Source organism: Anopheles funestus, chromosome 3RL (assembly GCF_943734845.2).
Source record: "Anopheles funestus chromosome 3RL, idAnoFuneDA-416_04, whole genome shotgun sequence".
Classification (NCBI taxonomy): domain Eukaryota; kingdom Metazoa; phylum Arthropoda; class Insecta; order Diptera; family Culicidae; genus Anopheles; species Anopheles funestus.
In genome coordinates, this window is record NC_064599.1 from 52,784,579 (window position 1) to 52,803,055 (window position 18,477).

General features: G+C 37.3%; 1 protein-coding gene across 8 annotated transcripts in view; it reads right to left on the reverse strand.

Moving 5' to 3' along the window:
* The window catches only part of LOC125767194 (serine/threonine-protein kinase 10), a 49,797-nt gene extending 31,401 nt beyond the window's left edge, over positions 1-18,396 (reverse strand). The window contains exons 1-3 of one of the 8 annotated variants that reach the window (XM_049433516.1): positions 18,189-18,396; positions 17,849-18,106; positions 14,790-15,730 (exon numbers count right to left, since the gene is read on the reverse strand). The gene's annotated coding sequence lies outside the window, so the exon portion shown is untranslated. Of the gene's footprint in view, positions 1-14,789; positions 15,731-17,609; positions 17,740-17,769; positions 17,794-17,829; positions 18,107-18,188 lie in introns of those variants that run through there. The other 7 variants (XM_049433515.1, XM_049433522.1, XM_049433518.1 and 4 more) reach the window with 7 other exon arrangements.
* Between the last annotated feature and the right edge of the window lie 81 nt (positions 18,397-18,477).

Consider the following 18,477-nt stretch of genomic DNA (forward strand, 5'->3'; position numbering starts at 1 on the left):
AACAGAAAGCATACACAAGCTAACTTGTCCACCGTAATAGATTATGTTTGAGAGTTTTACTGGGGAATGAAACAGCTTGAACATGTTTCTTTAACATTTAAACGGCATCAAAATATTCCAAACATTGAATGCTTCATTAAAGTGGTAATTTCCTCATTCAAAAACAACTTTATGCATGATACATATTATAAAACTTTTATGAATAAATATTTTAAAAAAAACATTGTTCTTTACATATTTTAAAAAGATTGGAAACTCTTTTTTGTATCCATGAAGAAGGGCCTGGCAGTATTGTTATTGCTATTTTAAATAAATAAATAAAACTTTACGATTTGTATGAGGTTTACCTCATCCCCATATTAATATTGTAATTTAAACATTGCATAGAATCATTGTGCATCTCATTCATAACATGCATCGATAAACTAACACACTCTTCATAGTTAATTGGCTTTAGGCTTCGTTATAATTTGTCATCTTTGTCATAAACATATGAAAAGATAAAAAAAGAATAGATGAAATCAAAGCTATATTTTGAAGTTGTTAAGCACGTTAAAATGTCGTTCTACAAAGCTGCAACGTAATGCAGTCCTTTATGTCAAAATGCTATGTCCTTGAGGAATCCTTGCATGATGATGTTACCAGCTAACAATTTCCCGCTCGATTCTGCTTGATATTTTGACAGATACTGGCTAAAAGTTTTAGCTTTCTAACTTAAGGTATCATCAACCCCTATAATAGGATAATGCATTTTTTTGTTTATTATTTCAACCAAAATTAATTTACTTGTTCATTAACAGTACTTTAAGTGGCATTACATACCAAATATTTCAAACTCAATCATATTTTGGATAGTTCAATAAATGCAAATCAAAAATGTACTGAAGGAATAACAATCCAAACTCAAATAAAAATATTTCAAAATTTAGCGTAGAACATTCTGCAGCCAGAAAAGAAAACCGTTCAATACCCTTTGTAGAGCGAACAAAAAATAGAATGAATAATTTAATTTGTATATAGCCTCGTATGTACAATAAGTCCCGATTGTACGGTGTAAAGTTCAGACAATTTAATCATAAAATTAAATATTCCAAAACTTTATTGTGCAAGTTAATTAGAAAATGTTAAACTTCAATTGATTATAAAAGTAAAAGCACAACTTTGGAAGGATTATACCGGTTTGTTGTCCCATATAACAAAATAAAGAATGCCGGTTAAAGAAATACCGGTTTGTTGTCCCATATAACAAAATAAAGAATGCAAAACTAAAACAAAGTGTAGTGTAGTATAGTAGTAATGAAACATACATAAGCATGTAAAAATAAAATTCAAAATTCGAATGTATTAACAAGATACAGAGTTGTTTGTTTTTTACCAAACGTATCATCAAATTCATTAAATGATAACAAAAACCATGTCACTTAATCCGATGTTCTAATAAAAGTGCACCACACTTGGGTCATTATTTCATGATTATACTATAATGAAATTAATTATAGAGCTTATTTTAAGATAACAAACCTTACTAACAACCATCTATTTCAGGCTCTACATATATTCCTTTTCCGTGACAATTTTATGTAAATATATTGCAAAAAAGGCATAAGTGATGTTTGAAAACATATATTCATTCCATTTTCCAAAATCTTGGACTTACGTAGTAAACTAAAGCTACATAATTTTTTGTGACAAACTATTACAAAGCGGTATTGAATTTTTGACACTTTCTTCAGACACAACGACCGAAGAAATAAGAAGGCAAACAAAAAGACATTACACCACTTTTCCGCTCGACAATCAGCTCCGGTTAAGGGAAGTGGTAGACGAGATCCAAAACAAAAAACGTTTTCTTCAATTGTTTTCCTTTTTTTCTGAGTATCACCATCACTCCAATATAACGATTTTCACAGCAGGCAAACGATTTAACGAATCAAAATTTCATTTCTCCCATTTTTCACGACCCAAGTCTTGCGCATGTTTGAAATCGCTTTCGATCTCGCAGTTGTCGCAGAGTGCTAACACCAGGAAAAGCAATCTTTCGAAAGGGACATGATGGGAATTTCACATCGTCGGCATACTCCTACCCTCCTTCCTTTCTCCCTTCTCTGCAAGCTAGTTTCACACGTAGCGGAAAAAGAAATGACCGGAAAACTCACACTTTCAATTTACCTCGTGTATCGCGATTTCAGGTGGCCATTTTTCGACACTACCCAAATCCGCCGTCAATGACGAGCGTAAGGTTCTGTTATGAACGTGCGAAATGGAAGCTTATTCACTGATTTAGTTGCATACAGTTACTCAAACTATTTGGAATTTGCTGAAACAAAGAACCAATTTCATCTACGATGTTACTGCTCACATGCTCACTGCCCTCAAGAAGAGAAGTGAAAATGTGTCCATGTGGTTGGCGAACAAGAACAGGATGGCATTAACAAAGAGTGTGGAAGGCATTAGCACTTCTCCAAAAATATTTCCTGTGCGCAATTTCAACTCCTAATGTATTTATTAAGTGCTACTTTATATATACATATGATTCGTAATATAGGATGCCTTAGGGCTGATACGAAAGATTTCCAAACAGAAATGAGATACATTTTAACTGAGGATTTAACATGAAATATACGTTTTTCTTTTCTTTTTTAACTATAGATGCCTTTCAATCGCATCCTTATCTATCGTTTAACAATCATGCCAAATAAATTCCTAGGGCACACAAGATAATCTGACATATTTCCTAGAACACGACCAACGCCTCCTCCATATGTCACCCTTTCTTTTAGCAGTTTTACGTAAAATGTTTTCTTCTTATCTATTTCAAGAATCAAGTCCTGGTGTGATAAGACGATGATAAGACTATAAAGAAAAACATATTCTGACCAAATATTTTGCTTTATGTTGGTTTGCACCATCTCAAAACGAGCTATCATCATGCACGGACCAAGTTTGCCCGTTTTGATAGAAAAAAAGTTTTTTCTGACATTGTTTTCTTCTTTTATAATTATCTTAAGGCATCTTGCCTCGATGTTGTAGTGCCCATGTTTGCGAAACCTTTACCACACCACAAGAAGCAGGAAAACCACCCCGGAACCAGCTACCCAACTTCACATTTACCTTAAGTAAACTTGAGTCATTCTTGCATGGGCTTACGCCTTTTTAAAAATGCAGACCAACCCTCTGCCATGTGTATATTGCACTCCGTAGCGGTTTCGAAACAGAAGCAACCTTCAACATCATCATCGTCCCAGTGTCTATCCTCGTCATGATCGCATCATTCCACGAAACATATTTAGCACCCTCCAGATGAACTGAAGTTATGCAGCCGGAAGTATGGAAAGACTACGAAGAAACTTCAGCTTTTTATAAGCTACGGTTTAATGATGAAGCTGACTCATACTGAACACCTGCCAGATCGCACTTCACAGCATATTCCGTCAGTGAGAATGACTAAGTTGGCAATAATGTCGTACAATCATCCAACCGTCAAATGCCTGTATAAGCGTTTGTTTGATGGATTTTTTAAGGCCGATGTGATAAGCATAAGTTTGTCGATAAGACACCATTAATATTTTAAAATCTCGTCAAAGTACGCTTTATGTAGGAACTCAAAATCAAAAGAGTATCACGATAAAACATACTTTTATTTACGTTCAAGCTTGGTTGATTGTGTCATTTTTTTACCCCTTATTATAGCAGATTATAAAGCAATAATCCCTATCAGGAGCAGAAGACCTTCGATTCCCTTATAATGATACCCAAAGCAATATAAAAACGACGACAAATTTAGCCAGACGGTACCACCTTTTATAAATTCCACAACAACAATAAAAGGGTTCCGCCATCCACAAAACGGAACTCCGGAAGCTACAATTGAAAGCTAAAGGAAGTCTCCCTTTTTGCACAGCTACGATTTCTTCCGTACCAAAGTACACCATTATCAACTTTATCATAACTGCCAACCGGAAAAAGCGAACGCTATCCTCAGTCTAGACGAAATCGGAATCGAAATCGGAATCACTGAAGTGCAACAAAACCTCTGCACTATGGATCATAACAACCAACCAAACGGAGAAGAACGATCAGCTCCAATGTCTGGGAAGTTGAGGATGTTGGACGATACCCGCAGCCAGCCACTTATGGAGATATTCTTACCACAGTTTCCCACTACTACACTCTCTTCCTCTTTACTTTATAAAACGCGTTGTGCAACGTCTACCAGGCAACGAATGGATGCTGCTGATGTCATTCTACGTTGGACCCATCGTCTGTAGTAGTAACGGGCACTAGCACATACAAACTTTAAGTTAAGTTTGTATGCACTCATGATGCACCAGCGATAACGAGACTGTCTCACCAAAGCAAGATCAGAAATCTTCATTCTCGCACACCGTCATTGACCATGGTTTGGGAGTTTTGAGTTCTAACTTTAGAACCGTACGGGATTGTTGGAACTGACTGAAAGATAACTTCCGTCTGAATTTTGGAAGTCACGTGGGCGAACGGAAGAAACAGAGATGACAATAGACCAAAAAAAAAAACTTTTAAAATATTTTATTCTTCTTTTTGTTTTCCTCTTATGGATGGAATTTTATGGATTGTGGATGGCAAAAGAATAAATGAAAAAAACCAAGGTATATAAATAAACAAAATACGGTACCTTTCGTCGATTAAAGATTTTTTTTCTTGAGTTTTAGACACTTTCCGGTTTCCGGATAAATGAGAAGAGAAATTCATTCTAAAGAACAACACCGGGTTGGTACGGCGAGACAGATTGTAATCGTTTCCGTTAACCGTTAGAGTGTGTTTGCACTGAGGGCCGTTTTAAGCTTTCGTAAGTGTTTGTGTCATGTGTTGGATGCGTTTGTTTTTCCTCTATGCACACCTTGACATTGATCACGGGTTTCTAAAGATCATTGTGTGTATGTGTGCGAGTCTGTATGTGCCTATGACGTCTATTTAAGACGGAAGTACGCCTTCGAGAAGGTCGTGTTCTGATTTGTTAAATAAACATCACCTCAACACAAGCTGGGAAAATCAGTCACGTTGCTCTTCTGTTGAGGTTTCGAATTTCGATTTCGAATAAATATAGCTGTTTTTACTTGGATTTTGCATAAACATAACCTAATTACATATTATATCATATAAAATGTATCCTGCTTAAACAATCGTAAAACATTTTTCTTTCGGAACACTCAATGTGTAGTAGTAGTACAGGATTTTCGATTTCATATGGAAAAGTTAAAGCTATTGCAAGAATATGCCGAGATAGATGCAGGATGTTTTCTACTTTCTGGAACATTTACAAGTTGAAATCGATTCTGTTAACAACTGACCCCTTCATTACGGATGGATCAGTTAGAAAAAGCTTTATACATTATTAATTTCAGTTTAAATTAAATCTAGAAATTGGATAAGATTCTAGAAATACTACATATTCCACATCTACTTGAAAAAGATTGAGAAAAGTCTTAATCGTTTTAAGTCCAAAATCCTGCAAAACTGAACTTATATACCTTTACAACAGGGCAATTTCACAAACGGTCTCGTGCTTCAGGGTCTAATGTGCTGAAGGTCATAGTTCGAATCTCTTCTGGACCGGACTCTCTGTCGCAACAACTGTGTGCGTATCCGGCTATGGTAAAAGTTAATCTAGTTAGTAAGTCATTATTATATGGTTAGCATGACCTAGTAGTAGTAACTCTATTAACTAGTAGTATTAGTACTAGTAACTATTAGGAAAATGTAAGACAAATTTATGACAAGCTTGTGTTGTTAAATAAATGAAGTTAATTATATTGAAGAAAAAAATTTATTAAGTTTAATTTAAGTTTTGTAAAATTTATGTGCAATTAAACGTTTATGACAACATAAACAAATGACTAGTATTAGATCTCCAAGTAAAAAAAATCTTTGTAACGAGTAAAGAAATAGTTAAAATATTTTAAATAATATAAAGCTTATTAAAATAGTTTTTTTTGCTTTAATTTGACCCTGTTTAACCCTTATTCGTTTCACAAAGATAGAGTTTCACAGTATAAATGGGTAAAGTACATAATTATATTTGTCATTAGCTTGCTGAAAACTTGTTCATTGAAAGCTGTGCTACACCGAGCGATTTAATATGTTTCATTTTCCCATTTTTATTGCTTTTTTTGTAAAATATTTGTTCATTTGCCAAACGTCTAGAGTTCAACATCTTCGCCACAATCCAAGCTACAAGATTGCATTATCGAGCGAGAAGCTAATTAGAAATTGACACCTTCATCACCACCCTGCGGATGACACTGTCGCAATTTTTGCCCATACCCGGCACTCTAACTGTCGGTCGATAAAACGTGTCTCACGTTTCTGACGTGAAAATCTCCCACAAGTAAATTGGATTTTACAAAACAACGATCACAAAAAACAAGACATCCAAAACTGTCACCAAGCAGCAGCTTGCTACCCGGCGCCTTGTACTCCCACCGTACCGAAACTTACCCAAGAGTGCGTTTTTTTCATTTTCTACCCGGGAGTGTTTAGTCCGTGGCTATTGAATGGTAAAAAAACGAGACTCTAGTTTGCAATCGCCTCATCATGTTGGCCGTGCACACGGTTTGTCTCACATATCAGCTGTGGCGCGTCGCGACACATGATAAATGGTATAAAGCGTACCAACAGTACACTCACGCTGATTAGATAAAGTTTGCGCTGAAATTGTTTAAATGGACTCGGTTTTTGTTTTTTTTTTTATTTTTTTGACAAACCCCAAATAAAGCGTGAACAATTTGACACAATTATCTTATCTCTACGAAGTTCACTTGGCGAGATATTGATCGCGCATAGCGCAGCGCACGTATTCAAAATGTGTTCTGATTTGGAGAATTATACATAAAATGTTAGCATTCTATCATTAATGTATAAACATTTGGGTACAACCGTCCAACCGACTTTTCAATAGTAGAATAATTTAAAAAAAAAACACTTAAAACCAAAACCGCAATATTAATGCTTCCCTAAACGAATGGCGCCACCATGTGAAGATGAATTGCTAAATGTTCACCCTTAAATAAACAGCTCATCATTTTTACCACATTCGCAGAAGATCTACCCACCGATCGGCAGCATCTTCGCATCATTCAAACACGACGAAAGAATCAAAAGAATTTTCCACACCGATTTAATGGGATAAACAAATAGAAAGAGCCATATATCATCGTCAGCTAAAAATGGTTGAGAAGCCAATCAACAGCCCCCGTGCGCTCTGTATAAACAAAGCATCTAACAAGAGCAGCTATTCTAAGCATCCTTTCAGCAATATACCCATTATCAGAAACATTAAGAAGGCTATATAGGATAGAGATACGGTTCGACCGCATACTAGTATTTTATATAGATTTTCCAATAAAGATTTACTACGAAAAAAAACATCAGCTTTAATGCCGATAATAAAACACACCATTAATGAGTTCGACAGGTTGTACCACTTTAACACTGTCATGACGTAACGTAACGTCCGAATGACCGAGCACTCCACAGAAAGAATGTAGGCAAAAATTTGCTATCGCTCTGTGAAGAATGGCACACAGAAGGTCGAAATTTGGAAGCAATAAAGCATCGCCAACAGTGTGACAAACGAAATGTTGAATTGTTCAAGAAGTAGGGGAAAGCAAACCGGTAGAGGGTGTTATATAAAAAAAAAACATGCTCAAATATGGCCGAATTCCACAGCATGACCTCAGCAACAGGTCGCAACGGTATTGTCCGGTCCATCCACTCAGCCGTCACAACGTCGCAACCTTGAGAGGTCTGTGGCTCTTACCAAAGCGACCGAACCCGGCCAGTCTCTCCCATAAGCCACAAAACGAAGAAGAGTTTGATGCTTCAGGGAAGTGTCATAGCACATGAACGGTGGTAACTCTCAATTGGCAGGAAAGTGTAAAAAAACGGTCTTTAATAATGCAACATTTAGAGCAATTGATAATTTCTAAATTTGTAACTACAGAATATTAGTGAGGCAAATCAATTTTCATTTCACTTAAAGGAAATTTTATCTCGTTGTCGAATAAAATTTTCAACCGAAGTATTTCAACTTTGCTAATATTCGCTTTGTGTTCACCAAAAACTAAAATGAGACATTAATTTGCTAGAAAATAATAACACAACCTTGCCGAAACGAGAAACGATGAGGATTGTGTTGAAAAAGGAAACAAAACTGTCGAGAAGGAAGGAAACGATGTTTTCAAACAGGCAGCAAGAGTGAAACGGTTTGAAACGGAGGTATATGTATTTTTGAACGTATCACCCTCCAACGCGAGGTCCGTTGTTTACACGACAAATTAGAGGAGACACTCCACCGAAAGATATTGTACGAAGCTGTTGTGTTGCAAAAAAAAGAGGAAGAAAATGGAACTAAAATACAAACGAACGCAACGTGAGCCAAAGCAAAACGAACAAGAAAAAGATTGGAAAAACATTCATATTGGCCACGCTATAAAATGACACGTCGTTGTGTTCGATGGGGAAACATGAACACCCAAAGGCAACAAATATGGGTAAGAAAACATCAAACCACACAGTCGCACACAGGCGTGCATCTCAGTAGAGGGAATGCCGCACGAAGGGAACCCCGGCAGACCGACCGTGCCGAGTCTTAAGTGGGGAAGAGATAAGACCTTTTTTTTAACATACTAAACATAAAAGATACACATTCAAATCTTGTTTTCATTCATGAAACTGTTGCTGGTAATAGTGCTAGTGTCTGAAGAAGGTGGCTTTTTGTCCCCAAATTCCACCCCGTTTACATTTGCATAAGAATGCTAATGTATGATAGGTGACCGTGTAGACGCACTTGTGCAAATAATAGGTAGAAATATGTGAAAGATACATAATGTGCGATCATTTAACAGCAATCAAAATTTAATTGGTATATAACATGAGAAAAGCAATGATTGTATTATAGAATATGCTAGAGATTGCTTCTCCGTTTTGTTTATTTTTTTTAAGTACGTTTAATCGTTAAACAGAGCAAAATATATGCAAGTTAGATATTCTTATACTGCTAAATCAATGATCCATTATCACACATCTTGAAATAAAAATCAGCATAGATAAACGAGTGTGAGTCATATGGTGGGATCAAAAGGATGTCATATATTATGAACCACTTCCAAGTGGTCAAAACCATCAGTGGGAAATGGTAACGAACCCGGCTTAATTCGTTTGAATCAAGCATTGAAGAAAAATTGATCGAAATATAAAACGAAACACGAGTCCGTAATTTTCCTAGATTTGGAAAAAGTAGATGGAAAATATTACCTCTCCGGCTCCCGTTCGGTCTGGTCTCCTTGATTTTAAAATATTTACAAACTTTTAATCATTTTTCTTTCAACAGTAATTTATTGAAAATGGTTAAAATATAGCAAAGTTTCGTATTTAAATTCGAAAAAAATATCAAGAAATGACTCCGATACAATCGTTCAAGCTGTTATAGCAGATAAAAAATATCGAGCAGATCCTTCAGTATAACACAACCTGGTAATAATTCAACGCTGGAAGTTGTTCGATTGATTGACAGGAAGGTTCTTAAGATTATAAGCTTTCTAACTTTATTCTCCCTCATCCACAATTGCAATCAAAGTTCGACGTGTTCTAAACCAAAAATTCAATAGATGTGTATAAAGTTTTAGTAACACCCACGTCAGTAAAATAGCTGTATTTGTAGCTCGATAGTTAAGCTGCAAACAAATGACTCAATAATTTTGATACGAGTTTAACTGAAGTACACAAAATTTACTCACTACTAGCCGGATTAACACAAATGGCTGACCGATGAACATTGAAATGGATTGCATCATGAAATCACGATTAAAAAGAGGTTACTTTAAAGTGAGCTCATGAAAACAATCACTTACCGATACGGATGACGTACGAGATTGATTGATCTAGAGGAAATTGGATGAATTAATCCATTCATCAATTGAGTCATCGTTACAATTGTAGTTTAACGTATCAAAATGCCTTGTTAATGTTTAAGGCTATTGATATAACAAACGTATATAATTTTTGTATCAGTCATGATTATTCGCTCGGCTCGAACAGTGTTCGGATCGGTCCGACTCTAGCGCCAGCTGGAGTCGAAGTTTGAATGACTCTGGTAGTATCTACAAGAAAGAGTTTTTTTTTATTTATTAAATCGACTGACCCGACTCTAGGTATCAATATATGTGACTTAAAAACATAACTGAAGGTTTAAATTAGTCCAAATATTTAACAGTTACCTTAAAAATCATTATGAAATATATTCACGATGTGCTGGTTCCTGATGAAATATTGAGGAGTGTAATAAAGAAAGCATATAACCTTCCTCTACCTGTTCGTTTGAATTTTTTCTTCAATTACAGTGTGTTAGAATGAAGCTCATTACATTGTTTGTCCCATAATTGATGTAGCACGCCTTCAGATAATTTTGTGAAATAATTCCTCTAACATATTCCTATTAATTACATATACTGAAACAAAACCAATTCATCCATGGTATAGAAACAATCCTGTTAGAATGTTGAAATAAGTGCAAATTTTATGATCATATTAAAAGCTTTCTGATCAGACGAAAAGCTTCGACCATCAACCAAACGTACACCAGCGTAAAATCACCTGCTCTCCCATGTACAAAAATATATCCACACACAGCAAAACGAACAAAACAATAGCATATACCCTCGTCTCGGTCATGTAGACGCAAATCGATCGAATTTCATTCTACTCAATTAAAAGTCCATTTTAACACGATTGAGGCTCCCAAAAAAAACTGGCCAATGCAAACCAATCAAGCTGGAAATTGGGGGCCCATTACAATTCCACTTCACTTTACTGTATCAAAATGCCATTTTTATAGACATTAATGCCACCTCCTACTTTCGGAGAAGTTTGAAGGTTTTTATAATTCTCAAAAATGTGCCATACACATACACACCTCCATTGCCGAAAAGTCAACGGTACTAACCATACCTGACGGGGTCCGATCAAGCTCATATAACATTACGGTTGGTGTGGGTGCCATGTTTGTTATTAGATCATGTTATGTACATCGAGACACTTGCTCCGTTCGCAAACTTCCTTTTGTTATAAAACAAAAACGTCCTTTGCAACGTCAATTTACTTCAATCACACACCATCCCTTTCATATCAATCGGTTCTCGAAGCAATTTGAAGAGCTTTAAGTGCCTCTGGTACTAAACTACGATGCAAAGGGTGCCGCGGTGGCAGAAGACAACTTTATTACACGCCTGTGTTTATCGTTCGATGGTAGATCATGCATTCAATCTTGGACTGATTGCACGCCATATCGACAAGACAATATGATAGCGTGTGTACAATCGTCAGAAAATGGTATTTTAAAAAGTGTGCAACTAATGAATCTGACATTCGGGTCAGGAAGCAGTAAGTCACCAAGGGCACATATGTTGATGATGATCAAATTTAAACAGTATTGCTGGTTTAAATTTCCAATCATTGCATTCCTTTCTCATCGCATTGCTTTATATTAATCTACAGTAAATTTATTCGCAGACAAACCCATCAGATATCCGCTCTATGGAACACAGAAGAACAAGCTTGCTACTGTGTAAAAGTTTAATCAATGCTACGCTAATGCAGATTAAAGACGATAAACCATTTGATTTCAAAATGTACGTGCCCAGACCTACCATTCTGCTTTGTAAACCCAACGACAATACGGTCTAACTATTGACCAGGGATTGGCAAAGCCGACCCTGCATGGCTTTTCGTCTTTGATTCTGTTCGCAACTGAAAACGAAGCATTTTAAAGGTTTTAAACAGCTCCAAAACTACAACAGCTATTGGAAATACTGTTAATAATTTCAAAATGTAAACAAAAATAATGTAAGCAAACAACATTATGTTTACAACTTGTCGTGGATTAAAGTTGTTTCCAAATGATTATTTAGTAAGCTCATAGTAACTTACATAGCTGTAGTATATTTTATTTTTCTTTTTTTTCGCATTAAATCTAGAGGAGAAAAAAAACCATGCACAAACCATATTAATTTTAAAATTATAATTTATATTTTCAACATTTAATATAAAGGTACTGATTTGAGTTTTTCGATTGAGTAAAACTACAATGGGGAATATATGGTAATTTTCCTTAAAAATATGAACATTATTGATTATAAATATAATGTCGTGTTTGGTGTTTAATCTATTTCTTCTTCTTCTTCTTTATATCATCTGTCCAGGAATTTTCAACCGAATGTCAAAATGTTTGCGTTCGGTTTCAGCTCGACGAGCTAAAATTCTTTTTGACGTAAAGTTTGCAACTTTCTCTGTTTTCAATGGCAAACTTTTTGACTTCACGGACCGTGTACCAATGCCTTAATGTGCCCACTTAAAATATCAAACACAACCAGACTCATCTACTGAACAGTTTGCGGAACCCTGCAAATAGGAGAAAGACGTTTCTTACACAAAGTCGCCATTATCACGTATCATTCATATATATCATAAGAAAGCCACTCTAGAATCATCTCCGGCGCGCATACGAATCTGTACAGTAATTCATTGGAAAGCACGAACCTCCATATTCACGTTGACATTCCGTGCAAGTTTCACTGCAGATGCTCCTAATTGCTTTGCTGCATTCGCAGCGCTTGGTAAACCGAGCATATGTTTTGGCTTTGTGGATGGGATTACATGAATAGTTTGAATAATTAAGTTACTAATGCTAACGCAAAAGACAGAACTGGTAGAATTGTGCTGTTTGCAATGCATAAGGTAATTAATTTAAGATGAGTCTCGAGCATAGTGGATTAAGTTCGAACAAAACTGGAACTGGCGAGTTACCAATTGAAATACAGTGGAGCGCCGATTATCCGGGTACCTTTTATCCGGCTGTCCCATCATCCGTGCAGCTCGGAAATGACAGTTCCAGAGGTGAATTAACATAGTTAACATATCAAATCGGTGATGGCATGAAATAAAAGCCTCAATAGGAAATGATACAATTGGCGCAAGTTTCTATGAAATAGAACAGATTTATTTTGCAAAGTGCACCCAAGAATATTAACATTTAGCTTTAGTAAAAAAAAATCCACCCAAGAGACGCTGAACACTAATATTTATCAATAAAAAGAGTTTTGCCTATTATCCGTAATATTCCCTTATCCGGCAGGGGCCGAGTTCCGAGGAGCACGGATAATCGACGTTTCACTGTAATCTAGAATAACAGAGAACTGCTCAGCTTTGATGAGAATTCCATATAAACGAAAGTTTTTAAACAAAACATTTCTTTAACACAGTGAAACAAATACAATAATCGATTATCCTGGATGCCATAGGAAAGAACTTTACAAATCGATTTAGAGGGCTAAAACCACCCAACATAAGCACATGACCATTCATCAACGCCACAAATCCTTCCCTCTTCTCGCACGTTGCAGGGATGTAGCGGGACCTAGCCCTATGCTGTACTACTGCCCTCAAATACACGATCCATCAAACGTGCTATCAGGTGACAAAAGTCACCAAGGACGCTGAGAAATGCTTCGTGTTACGCGCAAAATAAAGAAGGTCGTTAAAGAAATAGCATTTTTGGTTTCTTCCTTCCCACGAGTTTGCGTTGCATTACTTATTCCAGGTTTACTTTGTTCACCCTGCAACCCACGTGGGTTCGCGCCCGGTTGGGCTTAAATGAAATAAAGTCAAATTCACACAATGCACACACGCAAAATGTGCCCACTCGCTCCAAATTTGGAGTAGGGATATATATTATTTTTTTTATACATCGTCATTTCATATTGGCAAACCTTCCTTCATTCCCATATGCAAACACGTGCTCGATTACGAATGTGTGTTGGCAGACGCAAGGCAACAACACAAAACTTATTGAGTACTCCTTTACATAATCTCAAGGAAGTGAGCGATGAAGCAAAAGGTGTAAGGCTCCTCAACTTTCAAGCGTTGGAAACTCATTTCGCTTTGTTAGATAATGTGCACTCCACAGTGTGCCGGGGCCATACTAATGTACACTAACAGGTACCATGTCGCCTTCTTGGATCATTTCAAAACAGATGTCAAACGTATAGTTCTGCGCCATTTGCATCTTCCGCAAAGCGTTTTGTGGGAGGCCCGGAGAACATTAGTCAAACTCAACGCCAAAGGACAACAGCCGGTCAGCCTTGTGTTTTTGATGAAGTTGGTATTGTGAATTATTGAGGAAATTAATAAGAATTTCTCAATTCGACATTACTTAATACTCTATCTTTGACAAAAGTTTTATAAAAATGGAAACAACAATTTAACAGCTATATTATATTTTGGGGCGTAGCTGGCGGAAATGTTATTGAAACGGATTAATGAATGATTATCCTAGAAATAAAAAAAACGATTTTTTTCTAACATTTCTTTAGATTTCCATTCAACATTTTTTTTACCTTTAGCGTAACTTCTAATTGTACACACTTTGCCTAATACTTCCAACAACAAGCAGATACAAGATAGTTAGAAATCCCCTTTAGCTTTGACTGTGGTCGGAACGTTAGATGTTTGTAATTGTTTTATTGCTTCAATTCCGGAATAAATAATAAATTTTCGATCATGTTTTGCAAAATGTAGTAAATTCTTTTAAGTATTATAAATTGCCTTTGCTTTGCCTTTCTAAAAACAAATATAATGGCGGAAAAGTATAATTATTAAGGGGTTGTTCTGGGATTTGTCGTACACGACAAACGATAAGCATAAACGTATGGCGCTGTATAACTAAAGTTAAATGAATTTGCTGTTCAAGTCCTTACCTTGCACGTGTAGTAAACATACACCGAATGTTTATCGCAAAACAAAAGTCCTTTAGAGCCTTTAGTGGTTCAATTGTTAGCTGCGGTACTATCCAACACTACCGAATTAGATGAATAGATCTGATTTCCAGACACAAAGCTTACGCTGGGCACCGGTACACTCCTTTAGAAATATTTTCGCTTCGTGGTAGTGTAAATTGTTTTACAACATTCTTTCACACATACACATACACACCGACCACCCGGTTCCTTTGATCGGAAAAAACACACAACCGCAACACGATGGCGACGAACAACGTCAAAACAGGTTGACAGGACGAAACTAAAAAAAATGCACGGCACACGCACACAATTACGCGACTTCTTCCTTTACAAATTCACACACGCACGCACATCATCAAAACTGCTTGCGCCCTTACACAAACACACGCACACATACAAAACACTGACGCACGGTGAATAGATGTTTGCGAAACTGAAGCGCATCTTCCGTTACGCCGCCTTAACGGACGTAACGCAGCTTCTCCGCCCTGCCATTAGCTTTCTCGCTTTTGCCATCATTTTCCCACTACATCTTAGCACACTTTGCGGTAGCTTCGGTAATCGGATTTTATTTCTCTTCTCTATTGCACCGCACACTTCCTTTGCAAATATCAAACAATTAACTTCGAAAAGAACTTTTGCCGACTGCTTAAACCGAAGCGGCTAAACGCACACAACTAGACTCATACACACATACACACTGTCAAGAGGAAAACGGTAATGTTAAGATTCTTCGCCTTTCTTCTTTGTTTACACCGGTAATTTTTCCCTTCTGTTTTCCGGTGGAATATTTCCTCCGCTGTTCACTCACATCAGTCATCCACCATATATCAAACTGAAAAAATCACTGATACACTAGCAACACATAATGGCTATTTGTTCAAGCTATTGGTATGGAGCTGGAAAAAATGTAAAATAAAAACATTACTGACGAAATAGAAAATACCTAAGGAATATATTTTTTATACGTAGAATTCCCATATTCTTAACCGCACAGATTCACGATACCATACAGCTCACATAGTGAACAAAATGTTTCTCTATTTCTACCATTATTTAAGCTTCATTCATTTGATGATCTTGATTGATTCTTTGCTTTAGACATTTCTGCAACAAAACTGACCACGTTCGCAGAACTGCAGCGTTGAGCAGTAGGGCATTATAGTCGGATGAAGAAACACAGTTTTACTTCAAAGAGATACTAAAATAGAAATGATAAGCGCATAACCTTGGATAAGCGGTTTTTAATAGAATACATGCTGTGGGTTGGCTAAGAACTGAATGTTTAAACAGGCGAATTGCACCATCGGATGGTTGGGTTCAAATCTGGACTACACCGTGCTGTAATATTTTAAATCCATATAAATACGCAAATCAGGCACATAATAAATTATCGAAACCATCCTTGTTAGTTGATTGTATTCGTATTCAGAAGAGTCTTTTTGCTCATATCCAAATGTTGAATGTTGAAGTTGACTTCACCATAAAGTGTTAAACGTTTTCGTTTATTTTGGGAAGGTAGTTTTTATCTCCCATACGTTTCATTTTCTCTACAAATGCGCTTCGTTGTACATGAATCTATCACGACTATACTGCAGTGATCGCACATTTGCAAAGAGGCCAACACACAACACAGAGTACATGCATGACTAACAGCAAAACTACTGCGTGAATCGAGTTGGACTGCAAAATCTAATGGAAAACAGCACACGACGATTAACAGATGAAGAAAACTAGATCCAATCATGTTTTTGACACATTCAACCGGATTGCGTAGCAATTTCACTTTCACCTGTTCAAATACGACAATCACACAGTGTCCACTGAAAAACTATCGCACTATTTATTCAATCTCATTTTAATTCAAGCTTAGTTTCGATTCCCTTCAAAGTTTGCCAATATTCTTTACGCTTTTGTTCATACCCTATACAAATTTCCTTCAAATCACGGGCAATTTGTTGCTTCGGAAGACTGGTGCATGCGTGTGCGTGTGCTTAGAAGGTGCTTCGCTACGAATGATTTCCCTCAGCACACCGCATAGCAAAAGGCATGCTTTGAAGAGCAATTTTTTTTTGTTGAAGCCAAGCAACAGCAGTAACTAAGCAAAAAAAAATCTAGCAAAAAGGCGTAGTTGGGAAGATGGAACGGAATTTTTCGCTGCAAACAAATGGATAAAACAACAACAACGACGATGACGACGACGATGCGGAAGAAAACCACCGACGATGGGAAGAATGTGTGCATACTCACTCGCCGCGCTAGAGGTGGCACACACTCGATCGGCGTGGTTCGCACAAACACAACTGCAGCACAGCAGCGTACGGGGGGAGGCCCATACTCCACGTACGGCTCATTCCTTTCGCAGGCTAATGAGGTTTCGTTGCTCCCTAAATATGTTGTTCACGCTCGAAAAACCACATCACCGTGTACATATATAACAACGATCCAACCCAAAGTGGTAAAAATGGGTATTGAGCAAAAAAAAAATAGATTATTGTCAACACTTAACCCCTTCTAGACGATAAACGAAACAGTGAAGAGCAAGTAGGCGAGTTAGCGTGAAACATATTTTATCCATCGTAGCAACTCCTTATTCCTCTCAGCTAACGATGATGAAAACACAGAATGTCCTCCAGAAAGCAGTCCTTTAGATGAACTTCTGCAATATCCAAATAAAAGTCTGACGCAGCTGCTTTACGCACAGCATCCCTCTATTGTTTCGATATTGCCAAGTATTAGTGACTTATATTAGACCGCTATGCAACATAACGCACACACCACATAGCACATAAAGTTCTAAATGCATTTATAACACTTCAACACTGCACGTTAGTCATCACTCCATCACGGGCAGGATCGCGAATTTTGCGTGCGTTGTAGAGGTAATGCCGCGGCAGCCCACAAACGTTATCACGTCACCAAAATTTTCTCAACACACACACAAACTCTGCAGCGGCTCTGGAGTACGGAAAATGCTTTCTCCAGGGTCTATGCTTACGGGCTCCGATGACACAGACTTTTTCATATGATTCTGCTCTGCTGGCGAACGACTTCAGTCCACGCCGATCACAACGAACACAAAACCCGCGATGTCGTCGCCGTCGTCGTCAACATCGGACATTTTTTCGCTGCCGTTCACGCACACATAACACTCGTGTGCGTACGCGCCCAACAAGAATAGTGGTGTTAGCGATCCTCTCTCATGCACGCACACTATTGCATTTCTCCATTGGACTATGTATGAAATGGAACGCGAACTGAACCTGCCAGCAGCGCTGCACCATGTTTTTCGGGTGAAAAAGCAACCGGGTATGTTACATACTCATACCATTCACAATTATACTAAAGAATACCTACATTTTCACTTAAACACGAATTACTTTTCAAACGATGAGCGTATTTATCCCAACCGTACAGAGAAGTTGCACACGTTTCAGCGCATACCTAGCAGGCCAACAGAGCTACCTTGAAACTGTGAAGAATTTCGGATTCCTCTCTAGCGCTTTTTACCCGTGATTTTCGTCGTCTCGCCTACTCCCGCGAGGAGCTTTCTATCTATTTCATTCCGCAAAGGATTCCATCTCGCACACTCCACTTTTAGACATTGCTCTCACTCTCTCTTTCTCTCTTGTATCGTTTAATGCTA